This window comes from Brachyhypopomus gauderio, chromosome 3 (assembly GCF_052324685.1).
Source record: "Brachyhypopomus gauderio isolate BG-103 chromosome 3, BGAUD_0.2, whole genome shotgun sequence".
NCBI classification, from domain to species: domain Eukaryota; kingdom Metazoa; phylum Chordata; class Actinopteri; order Gymnotiformes; family Hypopomidae; genus Brachyhypopomus; species Brachyhypopomus gauderio.
The window spans coordinates 23,512,210-23,530,312 of NC_135213.1; the positions used below are offsets into that span (position 1 = coordinate 23,512,210).

The following is an 18,103-nucleotide window of genomic DNA, read 5'->3' on the forward strand; positions in this document are numbered from 1 at the left end:
CCCTGGGAGTATGGCCTACACATACACTTAAGCGATCATCCCCCCCCCCTTTCCATTCACCAGGCTAAAAAACTGCATTACATTAAATTCTTCAAGCAGAATGTTAACCAAATGATGTTAACAGAATGTTATCAAAATGAGGAGGATGCACCCCTCAAACAAGGAGGACATGCCCCTCATACAAGGGGGACACACCCCTCAAATGAGGACACGTCTCTCAGCTTTTAAAATGTGCTCTTCAAGCTGAAGAACAAAATCAGAAGAGAACTGTACACTTTTGATGGTTTAAATTGGAGAAACAAAAATCTTTTTTGACCCCCAGCAATAATTTTTAAAAATGTTCCACATTTACATAAATCCCAAACCGTGAGATCATCTGCTGAAACCATCTGAACTGTAGGCACAGAGTATGCTATTCTAATATCATTAATATGTATAGTGGTTTACTATCAGCAGCGGGTGATGTGAGACTGAACGGCTAAATGTGTAACCTGCACACCGTAGTGTGCCATGCAGCCGCATGATCCATTACAGGCAGCTTAAAAACATCTTCTAAACCAGAGAAGAGATGCCTTTTAAGACTGAAGTACCTCTCATTTTGAATCTTGAGCTAAACTGGAAATGCAGGTGGCTTAGAGGAAGCCGATCTGAAACTGTGAATCTAATTTGTTCACCTCTGTTCCAAAATGGAGATTTAAATTTTAATGATTATTGCTGAGGAAACAAGTCCTGAAAAAGCAAGTAAAACAAAAAATAGTAATAGCATAGTAAGCATAGTAATAACATAGTAAACATGGTAATAACATAGTAAACATAAACATAACATTAAACATAGTAATAACTGTTCGAAAGACCCGAAACACCCCGTGACCTCAGGTAACATCACTGATGATGTGCCCTAGCTATGCATTAGAAGATGTATCACTACAACTGTTGAACCGGAGAACCCAGTGACTACCAGGAACAGATTGGTTGACCACCAAGAACAGTTTGGCGACAGCTGGAGAGACAGACGACAGCTTGGAAAGACTGCAACTAGGGCGGGTATGGGTTAGCAGCCCTAGCCGCACCTCCTGTGAAGGAGGACCCAAAAAAGCTATGGAACAAAGGAAGGAATTATACCCCCAGGGGTACCCGAGAGTGGGGGAGGATGAGGTCCCCAACCAGACAAATTTAAGGTTGACGAACTACAGCAATGGACAAACATTGACGAGTAGAGAGTGCTTGTGCGGGAAGATCTGCAAGAATGACAAGGGCCTACGAATCCATCAAACAAAGATGAAATGCAAAGAGCATCTGCAAGCATCACAATGCACAGGTCAAGTATCTGGTGAGACAGAGGAGGAGCCGGGCCAGGAAGCACCCCACAGTGCCCAGAGCCTCCGTGTGATGCCAACAGTCCCTCTGAGCAGGCAGTCTGAGATGAGACGGATCAGATTACCCCTAGCCTCTAAAACAGTAGAGTGGCAGAAGTTTGACGAGGATGCCGACAAGGTACTGGAAGCAATGGCCAAAGGGGATGTAGAAAGAAGGCTTCAAACCATGACAACCATCATAGTGAGTATGGCTGCTGAAAGGTTTGGTATTGAGCAGAAAAAGGCAGCCAAGCAACCTTATACCAAAAACCAGAGAGGAGCCAAGATCCTCAACATCAGGAAAGAGCTCAAGGCCTTGAAGAACAGCACAAAGCAGCTGACCAAGAAGAGTGCGCACCACTGGTAGAGCTCTGTCTCATCCTCAAGAGGAAGCTCCTAGTGCTACGTAGAGCAAAACAGCACAGGAGGCTGGCCAGAGGGCCAGGAAGTGGGCTGCCTTCATCAACAACCCATTCCATTTCATGAAGGGACTCCTGGGTCAGAAGCATAGTGGGCGCCTGGACTGCCCAAAGGAGGAAGTCGACAAACACCTCCACAACACCTTCAGCGACCCCATCCAAGATCAGAACTTGCCCTAATAACATCACCAGAGCCTGCTGAGGCCTTCGATCTGAGGGAGCCACTCCTGAAAGAAGTTCAGGAGGTGGTGCGGAAAGCTAGGGCCAGTTCAGCACCTGGACCGAGCGGAACGTCCTACAAGGTCTACAAGCACTGTCCCAGGTTGCTGAATCACCTCTGGAAGATCTTGAGGGTCATCTGGAGGAAGGGCAAAACAGCTCACCAGTGGCGTTTTGCAGATGGTGTATGGATACCCAAAGAGGAAGACTCCAAGAACATCAGCCAGTTCAGGATAATCTCACTCCTCTGTGTTGAAGGGAAGATTTTCTTCAGTGTTGTTGCTAAACGACTGGCTAATTTCTTCTTGAAGAACAGGTACATCGACACCTCTGTGCAGAAAGGGGCCATCCCTGGGGTACCAGGGTGCTTAGAGCATACTGGAGTGGTCACTCAGCTACTGAGGGAGGCCAGGGAGAACAAGGGCAATCTAGTGGTGCTTTGGCTAGACCTGGCCAATGCCTATGGCTCAATGCCACACAAGCTGGTTTTTGAGACCCTGGAGACGCACCATGTTCCGGTCAGAATAAGAGACATCATCCTGGAGTACTATGGAGACTTCAGGCTGAGGGTCTCTGCAGGGTCAATTACATCGGAGTGGCACAGGTTGGAGAAGGGAATCATCACAGGCTGCACCATCTCAGTAATCCTGTTTGCCCTGGTTATGAATATGCTGGTGAAAGCTGCAGAGCCAGAGTGCAGAGGTCCCAAGTCCAAGTCTGGGGTCCGCCAACCACCAATTCGTGCCTTTACGGATGACCTGACGGTGACCACAGAGTCTGTGCCTGGAGGCAGATAGCTCTTAGCAGGACTGGAGAGTGTGATGACATGGGCCACGATGTCATTCAAACCATCCAAATCAAGATCCTTGGTCTTGAAGAGGCAAGGTGTTTAAGGTCTTGCGTGCAAAGGAGGTGTTGCAACTTCAGGAGTCTGCAGATCCAAAGGGAGCTGGGGCAGGATTGACAGTGAAGACTGGCAGGAAGTGGAGAGCAGAGACTGTAGTGGAGCAGGCTGAGTCTCGTCTGCGCCACAGAGTCCTGGTAGGAACAGTATCCCGAGGCAGGGCTGGACTAGGAACCACCCCTTCCATCCGGTTTGACAAGGCTCAGGGACCGGAGAAGAGCCAACTAGTCCAGGAGGAGGTGAGAGCAGTGGTGGAGGAGGAGAGGTCCAGTAGAGCAGTGGGGATGAGGAAGCAAGGCGCTTGGACTAGATGGGAGCAAGTTGCAGAGAGGAAGATCTCGTGGGCGGAGCTATGGCGTGCAGAGCCACACTGCATCAAGTTCCTGGTCCAGGCCGTCTATGACGTACTCCCCAGCCCATCCAACCTGCACTGCTGGGGCCTGGTGGATTCTCCTGCTTACCCCCTTTGCCAAAGAAGAGGGTCCCTCGAGCACATACTCAGTTGCTGCCCGAAAGCTCTGGGGGAAGGCAGATACCGATGGTGTCATGATCAAGTGCTCAAGGCCTTTGAGCAGAAGAAGGGTAAGTATGACAGCAAGGTTGGAAGGCTAGGTGCTTGCCTGTGGAGGTGGGGTGCAGGGGCTTTGCGGGGAAATCTTTATACGAAGCCTACACTGCACTCGGCATCACAGGAGGGAGAAGGACAGGGCCGGCGCCAGAACATATACAGTGAGGGGGCGTCAGAAAATTTCGGGGGGGCGAACGTAAGTTGTTGAGCGGGGGGGGGGGGGGGGGGGTGGCGAACGTAAAATAAAATGTAAAATAAATGGGTCTTATTTTTTACATTGAGGGGGCGGGACACCTCCCCCTCAATGGCTCTCCTCCTTCTCCAGGGCCGACGCCCCCATTCGCCCCCCCGTGGCGCCGGCCCTGGAGAAGGAGGAGAGCCATTTTAACAGCACAAGGGCAGCAGAGAAAGCCTCTAGGTGGCTCTGGATAAGGAGAGGGGAGCTGTGGTCAAGTGTTGCTCTGGCACAAGCCGAGGCCTGATCAACCTCGGCTGGGTCGCCTGAGCGAGGGTGTATGATGTTCGAAAGACCCGAAACACCCCATGACCTCAGGTAACATCACTGATGATGTGCCCTAGCTATGCATCAGAAGATGTATCACTACACTGTAAAAAAAATCCAAATTTTATGGAAAATAACTGTAAATATTTCAATGTAGTTTAACATTTTTTTCCAATTGTATACAAAACTTTGTAAAATTACAGACATTTGTAATTTGACAAAATATCTTTTAGTCACGTTGTGGGGGGGCCCCCTGCCGGTCGCCCCCGTTTACAGCGGCAGCTGTCCTGTTTTGGTCATGTGATGTTCGTCCCTCAGGTGGGCGGTGTCTCACCTGAGGGTCGTTTGTTTGCCTATATATGTCTTGTCTTTGTACCAGTTGACCGCTGGTCATTATATCCTTAATTTGGAACTATTGCACAGGTTTTTGGTTTGTGCACTTTCAATTAAACCATCCTTTTTCCCTGAGACTTGGCGTGATCGCTTCCTTTTTAGTCGCTCACCCTGCCCGTCACATCATGGCTCATTCTTGTCCTTCTGACTCGAAGCCGTTACAATATGTAATGAATATGAACAGACTTAAAACTGCAGTATTTTTTGTCAAAACCTTTCCAGATTAATGGAGAAAATCCTATGCAGTTAAAATTCATCTTGCAGCTGGATTGTAATAATTAATTGTAATTGTAATAGTTCAGTTAAAAGTTGTAAAACAATAATATTTCTCTGCAAATGTAACGCAGCTCGCGCTGCGGAGCGAGGGGATGGACACAAATGCTGAGAAGAGCGAGATTTATTAAAGGGCATATCATCATCAGAGTCGGAAAACCAGTCCAGGTTCATCATGGGAGGGCAATCAGAAAAACAGGCATACACGGGCATGACGCAAACAGGGAAACACCGACAAAGCAGGGAGACACAGAGAACATGAGTAACAGGCGATCGGAATCAAGACTGGAACACACCATGAACAACCAAGGTTAACCCAACAACCAAATATCCAACAAAGGACAAGGGAGACTCAGGGGCTATAAAACAAGAACTGATAACAAGGAACAGGTGATAATAATGACACAGGGGCGTGGTAACTAACAAGGAAACATGGAGACAAACGAGCAGGGCGGGAAGAACAGGCAGGGAACACAGACACAAGGGAACCCGGAGTGACAGCTAAGGGAGGGGGCGCGGCCATACGTGACAGCAAAAATATTAGTGCTGTCACTTTTTTTAAAGTGCTTAATCATAATAATTCAGGGAAAAGTTGTAAAATAACGATATTTCTCTGCAAAAATATTAGTGTTGTCACTCTATTAAAAGTGCTAAATCATAATAATCCAGGAAAAATCTGTAAAATAACAGTATTTCTCTGCAGAATGTTTAATGAATTTTTCTGTAAATTTATAGTTTTTCCACTTAATTTAAATCAGGGTTTTTTATTTTAAAATTTAAGTTTTTGTTTGGCAGCCGCTGCTGCCAGTAATTTACCGTTTTTTTAGGATTTTTTTTTTTTACAGTGTACAACTAGGGATGACCTGCAATAGTCGCTGATTCGACTATTCGATTGGAGGACCCTAGTCGTGTGACGGGCAGGTGTGAGCAACAAAAAGGAAGCGATCACGCCAAGTCTCAGGGAAAAAGGATGGTTTAATATAAAGTGTGCAAGCCTAAAACCCGTGCAATAGATCCAAATTAAGGATATAATGACCAGCGGTCAACTGGTACAAAGACAAGACATATATAGGCAAACAAACGACCCTCAGGTGAGACGGATCACGGGCTCCGCCCACCTGAGGGACGCACATGACGTCACCAAACAACGACAACAACAGCCGCTGTGGACAGAGGCGGCCGGTAGGGGGCCGCCTCACCGTGACAGACCCCCCCACCAAGCCGCACTCCCCTCCACTGGGTGTGTGGCACACAGCGGCTGCACACAAAACATGAAGGGGCAGGAAGGCAGAGACAGGCAGGAACACACCTCCTGCCGTCCAGGAGCTGAAACATAAAACACAACACATTACACAGCTCACCTCCCCGGGCGGGACCCTGGACCGGCCGGGCCGTTAACAACACAAAACCACGCCCCGGTCGGTCACAGGGCCCTCACGCCCTAACCGGCATTCAGCTGGTAAGCCCCATGGTGTGAGGACGAGGGGCTACGGCTCCTCTCTCGTCCCTCGTGTGTGTGTGTGGGTGTGCAGGCTACCTCTCCAAGGCGTGGCTACTTCACCTCCTGGACCTACCTCCTCCCAGAGCTGACCCCTGCCTTCTGCTAGGGGTCACCCCAGCCTCCTGGGGAGCCAACCCCTCCCGGGGCCTCTCATCTCAAGGTGGACTCCTCCACCCAACCCAGGAGCGCCAGAGACCGAGGCCCAGAGCACCCCCGACGCGGGCTAGGGAGCAGCCCCAAGGGCCTCCTGGTCACCCCGGGCAGGAGGGAGGATCTCCATCCCCAGCAGGAGCTTTTCAGACCGGAGCCCCATGGTCCCCAAACATCCGGGGGCCCCAGCCCTCTAGGGAGGGGCTCTTCACGACCGGGCTCCGGTCACCCCACAACACAAGGGGGCTCCTGCCAGGTGGAGACCCCCACAAGGTCCAGGAACACTGCCAAGGAGAAGTACCTGCACAAAGAACACAACCTCACACACACACCACACACATACATATATACAAACACGAAACACAAACGCGCCCTACCCTATTCAGGGCCTCCCTCGGGAGAGACGCCCTCCGTGCCACACCCCATGGCACGGGACCACAGCCGGTCCCCCCCCCAAACACACATTTAAGGGGAGGAGCATGTGTGGAATTACAGGTGAGACGGATCACGGGCTCCGCCCACCTGAGGGACGCACATGACGTCACCAAACAACGACAACAACAGCCGCTGTGGACAGAGGCGGCCGGTAGGGGGCCGCCTCACCGTGACAAGTCGACTATGAACGTCATAGTCGAATGTACCATTCTGACAGCATGGGGGTGCCCCAGGATGCTGCAAAGCATTAGTTGTTACATGAAATATTTTCGTTATATATAGCCTTTTGTCAAATAAAATCATCCTAATTTCTGTTAATAAATATTTTTAAATGATGCGTGCGCATTAACAATAGGCTTCTTCCTTACTACACATTAATAAATCACACCCTGCAGTTGCACAATCCAAATGAGCGGAGCTGAACACGCTACTGGATCGTCAGCATCTGCTGAGATTATAATGGCTACTAAAAAAACTTCAAAAGTGTGGGAGTATTTTGAAAAAGATAAAGATGAATAAAACTAAGTAAAGTGTAAGTTATGTCATCAACGTCTTTCATTTCACATGACAACAACCAACATGGCATACCATTTAAAACGGGTAAGACGGAAAAAAAAGAAAGTTCAACCGTTTGTCGTTGCGGTCATGTCGTGTCGTCTCGCCGCGGTGCATCTCGGCAAGTAGGCCTATAAACACTTTTTGTTGTTGTTTGCTTATTAGACCCCGTTACTTGAACCTTTACTTATAATTTTTTGCGGTTGTGTGGAAAATTGTGTTTATATTTTCAGGCAGGCATATTTTATTTAAAATATTTTTGACATTTTGCACAGTGCCTGTCTGACAAAGTTTGATATGCGCACTGAGCACTGATGGTGGCTTTTTTTGTTAATGTTCTCTAACGTTTCATTAAAAAATAAATAAGTAAATAAATAAATAAATAAAAGCTGAGTAAAGCCAACCTACCATTTATCTGAGTGTTTCAGTTTTTTCCTTTGAAGTGGAAAAAAGTGCTGAACGTGATCCCGTTTAAGGTGCTCTAGAAAAAAACCCTGATTTGACTATTAGTCGACTTAAGGGAAAATCTGACGAATCCAGGGTTGCCAACTCTCACGCACTGAGTGTGAGACACACGCATTTGACCGTCTTCACACGCTCTCATGCCACACTTCCAATTTCTCATGCCGAAAAAATATATATGTAGTTTATTTACCTCTGATCCACATATATGATTCAATGAGTTACTAGTTCGCTCTGGTGCCAACCACTGGCGATCGATCGATCGCGATATAATACTTAATTCGTGTCCATTTTACACAGTTCGCCCCCCCCATCAACAATTTACACTCTCCATCTCCTCCAGGTTAAATCTCACTCTAAGCGATCTTGAAAAGTTGGCAACCCTGCGAATCAGATTCGACTATGAAAATCCTTTGTTGAAGACACCTTTAGTAATAACCAGTGTTGCGAATAGGTTAGGTAACGTCGTCATTTTGTCAGTAACGGGATAATATAATTAGTTACTTTTCCTGTCGTTACAACGCCGTTTACGTTACTGGTCATTAAAAGCGGTGCGTTACTATATATTGATATACTAATGCAAGCGGACCGCTGCCCAGGCTAGTGAGGAGTAACAGATCCCGATAGGTCACAGTTCTCGGTGTAACACCTGTTTAACTTAACAAGTCAGTCAGCGTTTGGCTAAGGCAGCGTTATGATAGCCAATCAGAGCCAGTGTTTTTACACGCGCGCCGAAGCACGCGAGTGACACGACACAAACGGAGAAGAGGCCGAAATGGCGTCAGGTGCAAGCTGAAGAAAACTAGAACTTTCAAGGCGATATAAACATTATTTAAGAAAATACTTGAAGTTCCTGAATGTCTACCAGACTGGGTACTTGATTTATTTAATTAAGAATAGAGGTTTTATTGTTAAGTTTACTTCTGTTGTAAACAAACCAGTTGTCTCAGGTTGAGAGAATTTAATTTAATTTCATAGATGTAAATGCACTTTATATAGTGTAACTGTTTACTTTTGTGTACTTCTGTTTACGTTTTTACTTTTGCTTTTTTTTTTCAAAGATTTTGGGATTTTAAAGGATTTTATCCTGCACTGGTCTGTGGATGTGCAATAAATATCAAAAGTTAAACAATTTTCTGATCTACTCATTTCAACTGACTGTGAAAACTGCTTTAAAAAAAAAACTTAATTAATTGGCATATAACCTTTTTTTAACTGTAACGCAAATAGTTACTTTCCCTGGTAACGACTTACTTTTATTATAGAGTAATTCAGTTACTAACTCAGTTACTTTTTTGAACAAGTAGTGAGTAACTATAACTAATTACTTTTTTAAAGTAACGTTCCCAACACTGGTAATAACCTAGCAAACATAGTAATAACAAAATGGGCAGAGAAAATTATATTTTTGCAAATATATTTTTTCTTGATTGAATGCTAAGAAAAAGCAGTAAAAGAGTACTTGTCAAAAATGATGTCCAGATGTTTGTGGAATTCTATAGGTTCACCCTACTTCCCCACAATAACAAGGAATTCAGTTTTGTCTTTAGCTTCAGGACATTGCTATATCCATGGTTTCATGTCATCTATATAAGCATAAATGGAGGTGATAGACCTTCAAGTGTCACTAGGGAAACTGACCGGCCACTTTATTAGTTACACCTGTCCAACTGCTCATTAACGCAAATGTTGAATCAGACTCAATGCATTTAGGCATGTAGACATGGCCAAGACAATCTGCTGCAGTTCAAACCAAGCATCAGAATGGGGAAGAAATGTGATTCAAGTGACTTTGAACATGACATGGTTATTGGTACCAGGTGGGCTGGTCTGAGTATTTCAGAAACCGCTGATGTACTGGGATTTTCAAGCACAACCATCTCTAGGGTTTACAGAGAAAATATCCAGTGAGCAGCAGTTCTGTGGGTGCAAATGCCTTGTTGATTCCAGTGGTCAGAGGAGAATGGCCAGACTGGTTTGGGCTGACAGAATGGCAAAAGTAATGACCAGTTGTTACAACAGAGGCATGCAAAAGAGCATCCCAGAACGCACAACACGTCGAACCTTGAGGTTGGGCTACAGCAGCAGAAGACCACATCGGTTGCCACTCCTGTCAGCTAAGAACAGGAAACTGATGCTAAAATCCGTGCAGACTCACCAAAATTGGACAAAAGAAGATTGGAAAAATGTTGCCTGGTCTAATGAGTCTTGAATTCAGCTGCGACATTTGGATAGTAGGGTCAGAATTTGGTGTCAACAAAATGAAAGCATAGATCCATCCTGCCTTGTATCAACAGCTCAGGCTGTTGGTGGTGGTCCAATGGTGTGGGGGATATTTTCCTGGCACACTTTGTGCCCATTAGTACCAATTGAGCATCGCTTCAATGCCACTGCCTACCTGAGTATTGTTGTTGACCATGTCCATCCCCTTATGACCACAGTGTACCCATCTTCTGATGGCTACTTCCAGCAGGATAACGCACCATACCATAAAGCGCAAATCATCTCAGATTGGTTTCTTGAACACGACAATGAGTTCACTGTACTCAAATGGCCTCCACAGTCACCAGATCTCAATCCAATAGAGCATCTTTGGGATGTGGTGGAATGGAAGATTTGCATCATGGATATGCAGCCGACAAATCTGCAGCAACTGTGTGATGCTATCATGTTAATATGGCCAGACTCTCTGAGGAATGTTTGCAGTACCTTGTTGATGAAACGAAACAACTAGGCAGAGTAGGATCGTTTTGTGGAGTAAAATTCCTTTTATTGAAATTACAACAATATCCAATGGCAAGTTCCAATCTGGTACTAGCAAGGTGTACCTAATAAAGCACTTTTCTCTGAAAGTTTGACTCCTAGGAAAGGAGTATCTCAAATAAATCTGTTGTTGCTGAGAAAAGAATCAAGAATCCTTTTTTTCAGGACAGACTTCATGAAGGCTGTTTTAAACATGAATTCATGAAAGCTGTTTTGCACATTCCACTGATTGATAATGTTCCTAAGGTCTGTCAACAGTGGACCATAATAATGTAATATGTCTGACAAAACTGGTAGGCAGAAGATAAGACCAGCAGCACGGAGTGTTAAGCGTGCCAACATATTTCATGATTAATAGAGAAGTGGTAAGGATGATTCTCACATCAGCATGGACCAGGTAGTGGGGCACCTGCCGTGCTGGTCCTAATCAAGAGCACTTCGCTACTGGATAAGTGCGTGAATTTCTCGCATTTGTCATTTAGGAGGTATAATGGTATAATGGGGCATGTGGTGCATGGGTAATTATTCTGTCAATAGTGGAACAGAGGAATTTAGGGCTGACTTTGTGACTGTCAGTGAAGTGTTAATGCAGGCCTTTACTTGCTATTTCAGCTTGATTGTTACACAATTTTAGGTGATTTTCCTAAATATCATAGTGGGCTGTGCACTAGAGACCTCCCTGCAGACCTCCTTGCAGACTTTCATTTTAAAATGGTGTATCATTTTCTTAAAGTGGGGCTTTAAAATGTTTTGACATGTTTGGGTTTCTGGAGTGTTAATGTTTTCTGTTCTGAATTGAGTGAATCAGAATACTGAATGTGCCAAAGGTCAGCTGTTTAATGGGGCAGCTGAGTTAAACCAACCATCTTTATCTGGAAAGATTTGTGTGCAGTAGTCTTGGGTCTACTCGGACCAAAGAAATCTAAATCATTCATAAACAGTATGCAAAAACTGAATGCCAAGAAGAAAACACACTCAAGGGCGAATTCTAGTCTTATTATTCAGAGTTCAGAGAAACCCATTGTGTTTATAATCTAAAGTGTGACTTGATCGAAGGATATGTGCTGTCAACTAAAAGCACAACAGGTGCTGTTTAATGCTGGAAATGAAATGACAGCATTGAGACCATTTCCACTGGTGACCAAACCTAGCCACAAAGAGTGCTTTGCATCTTGCTGTTTAATTTGCTTTTACAATTTAAAACTTCACAGTTTCCTTCATCGTTATATCTATGTGGGAATAAGACTTCACCTCTTAGACTTCACCTCTTAGACTTCACCTTTAAGACTTCACCTCTTAGACCTCACCTGTTCTTTTCCGATGTGCTAAGCACCACTGCAATTCTTACTTATGTATGTCAGTCCACATCAAGCTCTACCGTGTGTCTGCTTAATGATACAACCTAACTGCATCGTCCAGCTCCTGCAGTCCACTTTATCTGCAGTTCTCTACATTCCATATTCAGCAAATGAACTAGCTCTCCTCTTAAGATAATCAGAGGTCATTCAAAATACAGGGCAGGACGAATGAGAGGGATGCTTCTGGAAAGACAGAGGGAAGCTGTTCAAAATTCACATAGTGTTTATGTCTGATACTCATAATGGAGAGTGGAGACAATGCATAGATGATAAGATTTACTGGGTTTGTTCTCCCCGTTTGCAAGACAGCTTTTCATCCTTTGAGACTCTCTCTGCCCTCTGATTCGACCTTCCCATTAGCCGTGCTGAAGTCCCTCCTGCAGTTTAACATTCTACAGGTGTGTGTGTGTGTGTGTGTGTGTGTGTGTGTGTGTGTGTGTGTGTGTGTGTGTGAGGCCACAGGACTGCCCTGTGTGGCTTCTAACTATGGAAAAGAGAAGACAATCTCAAAATGAAGGTGAGAGAGACAGACAGAGAGAAGGAGAGACAGAATGAGAGGGGTTGGATGTACAGAGAGTGTGAGAGAGGAGAATACAGAAAATGATCCTATCAGCACGAAAGAGAGATCAGTATGACAGAGAGAGATCAGCAGGTGCCTGAGTTGTGGGGTTATGGATCAGATCAGCTCTTCTGTAGTGATGGATAGCATAGAGGTATTGTCATACTAAAGTCCTGTGTCAGGGAGCTTAGCTTTCTCATAAACACTCTTTAAAGGGATACAGTGTGAACACATTAACGGGTCACATAACACTCCCTGTGTCCACAGCCTGCAGGATCCACTGCAGGAATTACCTCTATTAACCTCTGATTCAGTTCTGCTCTCCAAATATTCCTAAACCTGGTTAGGCTAGTGTGGGCTGCTGTGGGCTGCTGTGTCCTTACTAGTGTCTGAAAATCAAATCTGTCCTTGTCCGTGTTCTGATGGCTGGAGTGAGGTGGGTGGAGGTGTGATAGATGGGTTGGGTGGTTGATGTGGGGAGGTGGAAGATGTGTGGATTGGGGTAAATTGGGGTTTATTGGGGTGGGTAGATTACAGCTGCAGCACACTGTGCATGGTGCTCTTCCCAGTCAAGTATTGATTCTTGCCAAACTGTTCCATCACATCACATTCAACTGTGGCCGATAGATATGTAGTTTCCTTGAAGAGACTGGACAGCAACAATTTCTGTGCCTTCATGGTTTCATAGTTCCTGGTTTCTGAAGACAGAAGAGCTTCAACAGCTGTGTGCTATGAGGACAGCGTGCATGAGTGTTAAAGGAACGGACACAAATGCACCTGCGTGGGTTTCCTGCTGCTCACTGCCCCTAACGTTACCAGCATCACCAACAAAAATGGATCTCTCACTGAGTCAAGCTGAAGGAGCCTGAGCATACTGTGGCTGAACCTGAGATGAGGAATTCTGGGAAGGGTACCTAAGAGTTTATGTGCCCTTATTATTTGTGCCCTAACTAGGTGCCCTTCCTATGTGTGTGATGGAAATTTGATAATTTCCATTTATGTCAGGCTTTCTTGGTATACATTAAACACATTAGATATAGGTGTTAGAGATCTTTTTACATATACGTGTGTTAATCATGGCACTGAAGCCATCCTCGTGACTTCAGTAGGCCTCAGATGTGTTTGTGTGCTCTCTGGACGACCTCGGCTCTCTCCTAATCTGATGTTCCTCTGGTGTTCCTAAACTGACCTCGTTGGAGGTGCCTAATCTCCACTTGGAGGGGACTACGGCGACACTCAGTCTGTCATGCCATCACGTGGATGATGAGCGTGGAGGGGGCATGCATCATATGCCTCTGTCAAATCAGTGTTAATTATTTTGTGTATTGTCCAATCACATTTGGTTGATCACCTCATGTTCACCTTGTGGACACCATGTGTATTGATGAGTAAAAGTATAAAAGATGAGAGTTCGGAGTGAGGAATTAGCTCTCTGCAACAGACACCTCGTGTGTGTGTGTGTGTGTGTGTGTGTGTGTGTGTGTGTGTGTGTGTGTGTGTGTGTGTGTGTGTGTGTGTGTGTGTGTGTGTGTGTGTGTGTGTGTGTAAATGAGATCTCTGGGTTAATCCATGCTTTGTTTAAATAAATCATTGTATTTTATTATCTAACCCAACTGCTTCTGACTTTTATTGTGCTCACCATTTAAGGGTTTCAGAATATCTAACACATTTGCCTTTACTATTTACATTGTGCCTTTACCATTTGTGCCTTTCCTATGTGCCCATCCTATGTGCCTGTGCCCTCCTTTGTTCAGTGGCAAAGGCATGTGCAGCTCAGTGTCACTTAACCAGTACATGAAGGCCCCCTAGTGGTAGAGACAAGGGACATTACAGTTTGCTATATTCACATATCTGTTGGTTTAAAACCATATGAAACATGACACATATGAAACATATGAAGCATAGCCCATGTATATACATCAAGCAGCACAGAAAAATGTCTACTGCGAGTTCCTGTGTTCCTCATATATATCTGTGTTGTTTCAGTTAACTGTGTTCCCCATATATATCTGTGTTGTTAACTGTGCTCCTCATATATAACTGTGTTGTCGTTAAGTGTGCTTCTCACGTATAATCCTGTGTTGTTGTTAATTGTGCTCCTCATATATAACCCTGTGTTGTAATTAACTGTGTTCCTCATATATAACCCTGTGGGTTCATCATTTGAGATAATGATGTTCTTTTCCTATAAAATCAGTTCTGAACGGCCTTACAGTTTTGTGAAAGTGTTGTGAAGCACTGGTGGAGTAGGTATGTGTTTGATGTCTAGATGCTGGTGTATTAGGGACCTGCTTTCAATCTTTCCAAAGGTCATTTGATCAGAACATGAGGTACAGCTGCTCTTCACCTCATCTTCTTTGAGAGGAGGTTGGTAATTCACAGTAAGATAATTGTAATGTTTCCATGCAAGTATATGAAGTATAGTAAAAAAAAAAAAAAGTAAGTAATTCATCATGATTCATGTATGAGTCCTAAAGCATGCAGACACTGATTAATGAGATATGGGTTTCATATTTTCTTCAAGTACATCACTGTGTGTGAAATAACTGTGAAGTCTCGTTGTGCCATGTTAATGCAAACCTCAGCCACTGTGGGTTCACCAGTCTGCTTTAAATGTCTGCTTTACACACCTGCTGTGGAGAGGAGATGCTGTTTGTGTGACTCTTCCAAACAACCATGCCTGAGTCTGAGTCTGAGTCTTGAATCCGTCTCTGGAGTATCCTGAAATGGAAGGGCAGGGTTAAGAATCATAAAAATTGATCCCTTGTAATTGAGTGGGATCTGAATACCTCTGTGCTAGACCTTCAATTAAAATCAATGATACCATTTGTAGCTGGTCACTGTAACACACACACACACACACACACACACACACACACTCGCGTGTGCGCTCCCTTACAGGTCTGCATAAGATGCCCTGCTCCAGTATTCTGGAGTTACAAAGACTATGTTAAAAGATTTAGGGTTAATCAGTAACACAGGCAGAAGGAAAAACAGCACTGTGCTTTTCCCAGAAGCAGAGAATCTGTTCTTAGTAAAAAAAAAAATTAAATAAAAATAAATATTTTCAAATGCATGCAGCCATGTAGCTGGTCAAGTGGGGGTGGATGATGCCAGAGATCCGTGTCTGTAGTTCAGTTCTGCACCATGAAGTTATTATGTGGATGGATCCTGAACTCCTGCACACAGCTGTGAGAGTGCTGAGCTGATCTCAGATATTACATAATGTGAAGAATGCGAAGCTGAAACTCAACAAATGACCTGACTTCAAAAAACAAGCTGCAAGCTGCACGCTGCCCTTGAGATGATGATTACAATTTTTTTTTAAACCTTTATAGCAGAGTTGTTGTATAATGCATAGGTATGTAAGCTTCTGCCAAGGTTGCCAAATATGCGCGCATCCACACACAGACGCACACAGACACACACACACACACACACACACACACACACACACACACACACACACACACACACACACACACACACACACACCACGCAGTTGTTTCAGAATCTGTGTACATGCAGCTGGTCCATGTTGCTAATGGCTAACAGGCTAACAGCTGACACAAATATTGCACTTGCCCTTTACCTGCTGCACTGGCACCCACTTGACACAATATGTGGACGAGCGTGTTTGCTAATGAATAAAGTTAGTAAACTGTTCTGGGCATCTGCTCTCATTTTCTCTTTTTTGCAATCCTCTCTCTCTTTCTCTCTCTCTCCTGTCTTTATCACTCTGTTCTGCTTTCTGTGATCATAAACTCAAAATTAAGACACTGGACCCAGAGTAGCTTCTGCTACACTCCTTAACTCTGCTATACTTCATAACTCTAATGTACCCTGAAACTCTGCTATACTCCATAGCCCTTATATACTCTATAGCTCTGCTATACTCCATGACCCTACTATACTCCGTAACCCTACTATCCTTCATAACTCCGCTATACCTCTATACTCCATAACCCAACTATACTCAAAAGTTTTACTATACTCTTCTCTCTCTGATCCCTGGCCTTCTTTTACACAAGTTTCCTCCACATGTTAGTTCAGGTCATGACCAGAAATGGCCCAGTGCCTCAACAGAGACCAGCACGCTATTTCTCTCTGCCCGTGTTCACTCTCAGTTGACCAGGACCAAAGCCTACTTGGGAAAATGTGCTGGGTAAACCCTGCTTCCCAGTGAGCTTAATGCTAAATAAAGAAGCACCAGAGAGACAAACACTCCATCTTTGTCTCTCTGTCCTCGGCTCTGTGTTGTAGTCGGCCTGTAGGCCTTTACTGTGTTACAATCACTTTTTCATATTTTTTTAAACATTATGGAAAAGTGCCTGCATTCAAATTTCAGAATGTCATGGAGAATTTTAGTAACGAACCCACATTGTCATGGCTGCAACTGATTCACTTGGACCAGGTCTGTGTCAGATGCTTCAGTAGTTGTTTTACAGCCAGATGTTCTTTACACACTAAATAATTTTTTTTAACAAGTTGGTAAAATTATGCAAAAGTAAAGGACCCTCTTTCACCTCAAAAAAATCTGAACCATAAATCATCAAATCAGATAAAAGCCAGTCTGGGCTAAAGATTGCACTACACTAAAGGAATATGAGAAGCGAATTAGCAGCAGAATATTAATGGTAACAGATGCTCCAATTAGGTACAGGATTCTAGTTGGCAGCAGTTATTGAACCATTGATCTATATTTGGAAGTGTACGGAATATGAAGGACAATGAGTTTCTGTGGAGAAGGGTGGGGGTAGAGAGAAAGAGAGGAGGTAGAGAGAGAGAGAGAGAGAGAGAGAGAGAGAGAGGAAGTAGAAAGAGGTAGAGAAAGGAGGGAGAGAGGAAGTAGAGAGAGGTAGAGAAAGGAGGGAGAGAGAAAGAGAGAGAAGGTAGAGAGGAGGTAGAGAGAGGTAGAGAGACAGACTTTATGTTTTTACTTCTCTATCTTTCTCAGTCTCCTTCTGTTTCTCTCAGATGGAGGGACAAGGAGGTGCTTGTTAGTCACACTGAAGGGGTAAATAATGATTCCTCAATCTTTTGCAGTATCATTTCCTCTCCCCACCCTAACACCAACCACCAACTACCAACACCATTTCTCCACAGCAATTAAAATTCTATTACCCCTCTGTACACTGAACAAATGACTTATGGTGCAAATCTATTTCCTCTCTGCCGCAACTAATGCGATTGGGCGATGGCAGTAATACTGGCGCCTGGCAACAGAGTGTAAAATAAGGGTCAGTATGAGAGGAGGTGTGTGGATTATTGGTTTCTGGGATTAAGTGATATTGTTGGGCTTCAAGGACTTAAGAGAATGAAGGAAGTTATGTTTAAGAATGCAGTACCTGGTCTCCTGAAAACGCCCACAGTGCAAGGAGATTCCTGCATTAAATTGGTTGCAAATGTTGAGTGAACTGTATGTCATACTGTTTGATGTATTGGTGTCTAATACTCATCTCATATAGTTTTGCTGTAGTCTTTGGCCATGCAGGAAGAAGACTGAATAAATGTGAAGACAGTGGTGTGTGTGAAGGTGATACCCTGGTATGTAGGACTACCATGGCGTTCTGTTTTGTGTGCTTTCATGTTTCATTGTAAGGTCACATCCAGGAGGTCACTCACATTCAGCATTCTGATGAATGGTGTTTCCCCAGCATCACTGCCTGTTCCAGACACACTCTTAT

The 18,103-nt window shown here is 44.5% G+C and overlaps 1 pseudogene; it reads left to right on the forward strand.

Annotated features, from left to right (window-relative positions):
* The first annotated feature begins 1,227 nt into the window (after positions 1–1,227).
* On the forward strand, positions 1,228–16,690 carry LOC143509630 (uncharacterized; annotated as a pseudogene).
* The last annotated feature ends 1,413 nt before the right edge of the window (positions 16,691–18,103 follow it).